This window comes from Mchenga conophoros, linkage group LG12 (assembly GCF_057382185.1).
Source record: "Mchenga conophoros isolate Kocher_MC1m ecotype Shallow Benthic linkage group LG12, M_conophoros_male_GT1.1, whole genome shotgun sequence".
Lineage (NCBI taxonomy): Eukaryota > Metazoa > Chordata > Actinopteri > Cichliformes > Cichlidae > Mchenga > Mchenga conophoros.
In genome coordinates this window covers 21,809,864-21,816,358 of record NC_140537.1, presented here as the reverse complement: position 1 = coordinate 21,816,358, position 6,495 = coordinate 21,809,864, and the positions used below count along the sequence as shown (strand labels likewise).

At 42.9% G+C, this 6,495-nt stretch overlaps 1 long non-coding RNA gene across 1 annotated transcript; it reads left to right on the top strand.

Moving 5' to 3' along the window:
• The first annotated feature begins 5,487 nt into the window (after window positions 1-5,487).
• LOC146562618 (uncharacterized) lies at window positions 5,488-5,810 on the top strand. The gene is made up of 2 exons (XR_014894547.1): window positions 5,488-5,648; window positions 5,691-5,810. It is a non-coding gene; the product is annotated as an uncharacterized LOC146562618 (long non-coding RNA).
• Window positions 5,811-6,495: the final 685 nt, after the last annotated feature.

The following is a 6,495-nucleotide window of genomic DNA, read 5'->3' as shown; positions in this document are numbered from 1 at the left end:
TGGAACATCCTTAAGTTGAAGTTTAGAGAAGTTTTTCAGAAAGAGACCCCAAATTTTATCAAATGTGCCCTGTGGATTACTTTGAATTGTAATAGGTAATGACGGGCACAGAGTGATACAGAATCTACAAGAGAGAGAACTGAGTCCCAGACGTCATCTGACATAGCCAGATACCCAACTCGTTCTCCCATGTGGACTTGAGGCCTAAAACGGGAGCTGGGGTTACACTGCAGTTTATTATAGATGCGAGATATTACACCTTTGCCTGATAGTTGCAAATTAAGGAGCTCGTCCAGTAAGTTAGCAGCTGGAACTGTCAAAAGTACTGAATTTGACGTCACTTATTTATGTGCGAATGTTTAATAATTAAAGTCAGTCATATATCCACAAACACAACAAGCTGAAAGTCAGTGATATATGTATATGTGTGTATACATACATATATATATATATATATCATAATAATCTGACAATACAATAATATTGGCCATATTATATTTACATTACCACAGTGAGATGACTTTAGTCTCATGAACAACATTAACTAATTGTTATTTACTAACTAATCTTAAATAACTGTTCAGCACAGAAATGAAGCCTAACAATCATGTTTTACAGTCCCGTGGTCTCAGCCTCAGATACTCAACTAATCAAAGTGATGTCATGACAAAAATGAATGACCAACAAAACATTTTCCTCCTTCATTTCTGTCAAACAATGCTGTATGTAACGTGTCTTGCGGTTAGTATCATGGTTGCTAGGAAACCTGAACAGCGCGACGAAGCGTATACCGTCCCATTTCACAAGCCTCTCACTTCCGCACTTCTCGTACTTATAGTACACACCGTACGTAGTACGCGTAGTGTGCGTACTTCAAGCGTGCAGACCCTGAATTGGGACACAGCCAGTGTATGACACAAACTTGAGTGCATGCGTGCTCTGGCTTACGGGGGCTCTTAAAGGGACAGTACACCCCCAAAACGCCAGGTCTAATCATCACCATGACAACCCTACAACAGACCTCTGGTACACAGGCAACCAGTCAAAAACACAATCCCCTCTTTTTAAACCCTTTCCAGGGTTAGTATTAGTTCACTTGGCTAAACAGACGGTAGGGAAGTATGTGGATTTGAAATAAAAAGCAATAAATCATCAGCATAGAGAGAGACTTTGTGTTCAGTTTGACCTCTTTGTATACCCTGAACAAGTTTGATGTTGAAAAAGGGTAGCGTCTGTTGTGATATTTTGATACTACGGTTAGCATTTACAGGATATTGTTTTGTAGTAATATTATACAGGAGAACTGTTACTCAATAAGGCCCATTTACTAGTTGTTTTTCTCTTTCTCTCTGACCCATGTATTGATGTGTAAGACTCACAGGCTGGTACCCCAAGGTCGAAAATACCACAGAGACGAGACCACTTCCTTACTCCCATCCTCCCTTCCTTATGGTTTAGAAAAGAGCTTGTTAAAGGCCAGGTGGTTCGTTTCAGAATTCACTAATGAAAGAACTCTGTATTCTATGTCTAGGAGTGTATTTTGCTGGGATGATCATAAATTGTAGCTGAACTGATAAACTACACAAAGGATACTTCTTTGCTCACAAGGAAGGAAGACGTTTCCTTATTTGGTCTGTACTGGTTTGAACTGAGAACCTGCTGACACACGAACCTTTTTTTTCCTCTATATAAGCTGTTATGTACTAAATAAACCTTTGAGTCGATTTGGGAAGGCAACCTGAAGCAGTCTGTGTTTCCTTGTTCTCCCAAGCTACTCCCGACGTCGTAACTAACCCAGCTGAGCGGCATACCTGAGTGTTACTTTGAATAATTAGGAATCTTATAAGGAAAGGACAAAACTCTGCTTATCGGTGCTCACGCCTTGGAGGGAAACCGGGACGGAGATTTTCTCTTCAGCGTCCATTAACAAAGCCAGACTGATCTTCAGATATGACTGCTGGCAGGAGCCTTCCCAACCTATGGGCCAGCGCTTTAGCTAGGATCTTAAAGTTAACATTCAAAAGCGAAATTAGTCTGTATGATGCACATTCAGTTGGATCTTTCCCCATTTTCACAATTAAAGGTATGGAAACATCATACCAGGAAGTTGGCAGTTTGCCCTGTGTGAATGATTCAGATAGAACCAAGTGGAGTAGAGGTACAAGCTTTGGGGCAAATGGTTTGAAAAATTAAACCAAAAAGCCATCTGGGCCAGGGAACTTCCCTGACTGTAAGGAGAAAATTGCAGTGGTAATCCCTTCTTTGGAAAATGGTGCATCCAACATCTATCTGTGGGTGTCTGCCAGCCCAGGAAAATCCAAGCTTTTAAGAAAATTTGTGATAAGTGAGTGGTCGGTGTGAGATTCAGAGGAATAAAGCTTCAGATAATATTCCCTGAACGCATCATTGATTTTGGCATGATCAGTAACGAGCCCGTCATCTGAGTTAATGGCGGTTATACACTGACGTGGATTTAGACCCCTTATTTGGTTAGCTAGGAGTTTGGCCGATTTCCCCCCATGCACAAAAAATGTACTCCTACTCTTTAAGAGTTGCCTCTCCATAGCATGAGTTGAAGGAAGTTCAAATTTGGTTTGAAGTTCAAAATGTTTCTTGTAAACCTCAGAGTCCTTATTGTGTGCATAGTGATGGTCCAAGTCTTTTATTTTATTGGCTAATTCTTGCCTTTCTTTTAAGGTTACCCTCTCCATATTAGCTGTATATGAAATGATCTGTCCTCAGAGATAGGCCTTCATTGAGTCCCAAACTAAAAGGCTAGAAATATTCGGGGAAAGGTTGGTGTCAAAAAAGAGTTTAATTTGGTTATTTATAAATTCCAGAAAGGTATTATCAGATAGTAGTGTGGGGTTAAAACACCAACTCCTGTCTGTTCTAGGTAAGTCAGGAATAGACAAAGTCACCATTAAAGGGGAAATGGTCTGATATAACTATGGCATGGTATTCACAGCATATCATTGCAAAAGATTTCACATAGGGCAGCGCCAAAAAAGTCAGTTGGGCAGATGCTTTTTGTGGATTCTGCTAAGCCAAGTATTCGTAGATTTTTCCAACGGCTGCTGCCTTCTAGGTCGATGACTTTGATGGCCAGTTTGGAGTTAGACCCTGGAAGGTTACCATATGCTTCTTCCAGTTCTTTGATCCGCTGACCTGCATCTTCCGCTGCCAGCTCGAGCGAAGACAAATGCTGGCCATGTTCATCCACAGCTAGGCAAACTTGATCGAACTTTGCCTCCAGCCAGGTGAAGGAAGACTTAAATTCAGCCTTGAGTTCTGCTGCTAGCTCCTCTTTTTGTTGGGATAACAGCTCAGCAATGGCGTCCACCATTAGGTCAGGAGATGAGTCGTCTGTTTTACCTGCCTTATTCTTTGAAGTCGATTTTGAAACCATAAGAGTGCACCATAGGGGGATACAGGTATGTGCCTAACTGGTGGTTTAAGAAAGGTTAGGAAAGTAAAGTTTAAAAAAGGAATTGAGCGGAGCCAAGCAACTATGTCACATGCATAGTTATACAAAGATAAGATAAGATAAGATAACCTTTATTAGTCCCACGCGTGGGAAATTTGTTGTTAAGGCTGCCGACCTTTGCCAGCGCCATCTTACCCTTCCGACCATACATACATTACACAAACATCACATGGGGAAGACAGGTCAGAGGTGTATAACAATGGAAAATGCACAACATGAGGAAAGACAAGGAGAAAAAATAACTCCCCCCAGACTGAGCTCCAACAGGGAGATCAGTTTGAGAACAGAAAAAAACAGCACATGAATCAGCACATCTCACAACATAGAAGATATAAGCTTAGAAGGCGTTTGGATGGGATGGGGGGTGAGTGTAGGTCTGTGTCAGTCTACATGCATATGCGTGCGTGTGAGTGTGTTCCGTGTTCCACCGAGAGAAAGTGTCCCTTCACCCGATTAGGCAAAAGCCAACAGTCTTTGGTCGATGCGGGTGGCCTTGAATGAGGAGGGAGAAAGTCACAACACAGTCAGTCACAGTCTTAAGGGAGAATTGTTATTCCCATCAGCTTTTGCCTTGAGCATCCAGCTGGCACCAGGGGGGCCACATGAAATGAAGATGGTAGCTGTTTTGGTTAGTGCGAAGAAACTGCTTCCAATTTTACAGTTGTCTAATGTCCATCACTGGTCACAAGTCTCTCGTTGGAGAGCTGTGAGCCTCTCCACGATGTTATCCATCAATGCCGAGATGTTATCCAGTTTGCTCATAGGGCATGAGTGTTCACGACAGCTGTGAGCCTCTCCGAGATGTTGTCAGATGGTCACAGTACTCACAGCAGCCGCAAGCTTCTCCAAGATGTCATCTGTACTGCACCCGATGAGCCCATTCTGAGAACCCACAGCTTGCTCCATCTTTCCAATCAACATAGCAGGCAGCCTTGTGAGGATTTGAACACACGTTTCCGCTTTCTTTATCCTTTGATAAGCCAGGGCCAAGCCAGCGCTGATCAGCAAGAACCCTGTTATCATGGTTCCGAAAAGGTGCTCCCAAACCAAGGCTTCTCGTCGAGAGGAGGGTGTCAATTGCATTCAGGGACCAGTTGATCAAATCCATAATTCTTTAGGTTTTTAGAGAACAAGTCTGGGAGACTCTCTTAGGGTTAGAGAATAAGCGAGACTATACAAAAGACATGAGAAGCCAAGCAGGAAAGATAAGGGAGAGGGAGAAAGAGAAAGTGCGACTGCCTCCGTCAAGAGCCAAGAAAGAAAAAGTACAACATGCAGTGAAATGTGTGCCGATACGCTCCTCGGCTGTGCAAAAATGACTGTTGGGACTGTTGGGATGATCTCCTCCACCAGCATGCTAACAAAACTTACTGCTACATCCGTAGACTCGTTGATGTCGACTCTGCATGCTCTGAACATGTCCCACTCTACATCATTGAGCGCGTCCTGTAGCTTCTGATCTTCTGATTGGGCAGACCAGTGTTTCACCTCCCTCTTGGTTAATTCATCCCTCTGTATGTTTTGTTTAACTTACATACAACTGGGCTTGTCAGGCACTCTTTTTGGCTGCTGTGGTTATTATTATATTTGAATGCTTTTGTCCAGTTTCGACGCAAGGCTGTCCTTGGTGGAGATTCTTCACCGAGAATTTAAATGCTTGCGAGAATCCCTGGAGTTCAGCCAGCAGCAGGTGAAAACGCTTGCTGCTGAAAATGCCACGCTAAGGGAGTCGGTGAAATGTCTCACAGAAAATGTTACCCAGCTGTGGAGATACAGAAATTCTTTTATTGCTGCCATATAATCTGCATCATTATAATTGCATTAATAACATTCTTTACAGCATTATTTCATCTAATAATATTTCTCACAGTATTAATACTGCATTACAGTTGTTTATTGAAGATGTCCATTTGAGGATCCTTCCATTATGTTAACTTTTATTACAAGTACGGTTAGAAGTATTTTATACACATTGCATATCTGTGCTTATTTTGAGTTGATGTTCAGTTCATTAAGGGTCTTAAGCTTCACTGGCGTGACTGTCCAGGTGATACATGCTGAGGGAAACTAGAACATAGAAGGATAACTGCAATGCATGCTTACAGTACATATAATACATATAATCTAGGAATGTGTCCGGCCTGAGGCCTCAACTCATTTGGTGTCTTACTATATTTTATTCTACTTGGTAACAGATGATCAGAGTCAATAATTAGCCTCAGAGACCCTGAGGGCTTGAAGTTTATTACCTTGTATGGAAGGTGTTATAGAAAAGAGAAGTTCTATGTCTGCTTATAGCTATTAAAGATGTACGATTAACTGTGACTAATGTCTGGAACCTATTTTAATCTATCATTGACGCCATGAGGGGGCGGGTACCCCACTGCTTTATAAGTATCCACAACATGTATTTTGGTCAGAAGACATATGTTGATGTTTTCGTTTGATTGCACTTTTCTGGGGCCTCCGTGGTTTGTGACACTGCTCTACATTGATTGATTTCGCGACACAGCTCAATAGAGAAAATAAAAAAATAAAAGAAACAGTTATTGATCTACAAGCTCGTAGCATGCGTGATAATCTGGTATTTTCTGGTATTCCAGAAGCCGCTGGAGAGGACGCGGAGACCACGGTAAAAAGCTTCATCAAAACCACCTGAAGCTGCCGGAGGACACTGTGAAGAACATTGTCTTCGATCAGGTACATCGCCTCGGCCCCATTCGGGCTACGGCCGGGAGACCACATCCTATCGTGGCCAAATTCGGCCACTTCAAACAAAAGCAACATGTGAAAAGCCGCGGCAGGGAATTAAAAGGAACGGACTTCAGCGTGAACGACCAGTTCCCCAAAGAGATCTTGGAACGACGCAGGGTCCTCTTCCCAATCCGACGCGGCTTCATCCAGAAGGGCTCCCGCGCTGTCATCGCTGTGGCCCGGCTGTACGTGGCCGGACAGCTCCACCGCGACCCCAACATCACTCCGTGGCTGTATTAACCTCACACCAGATA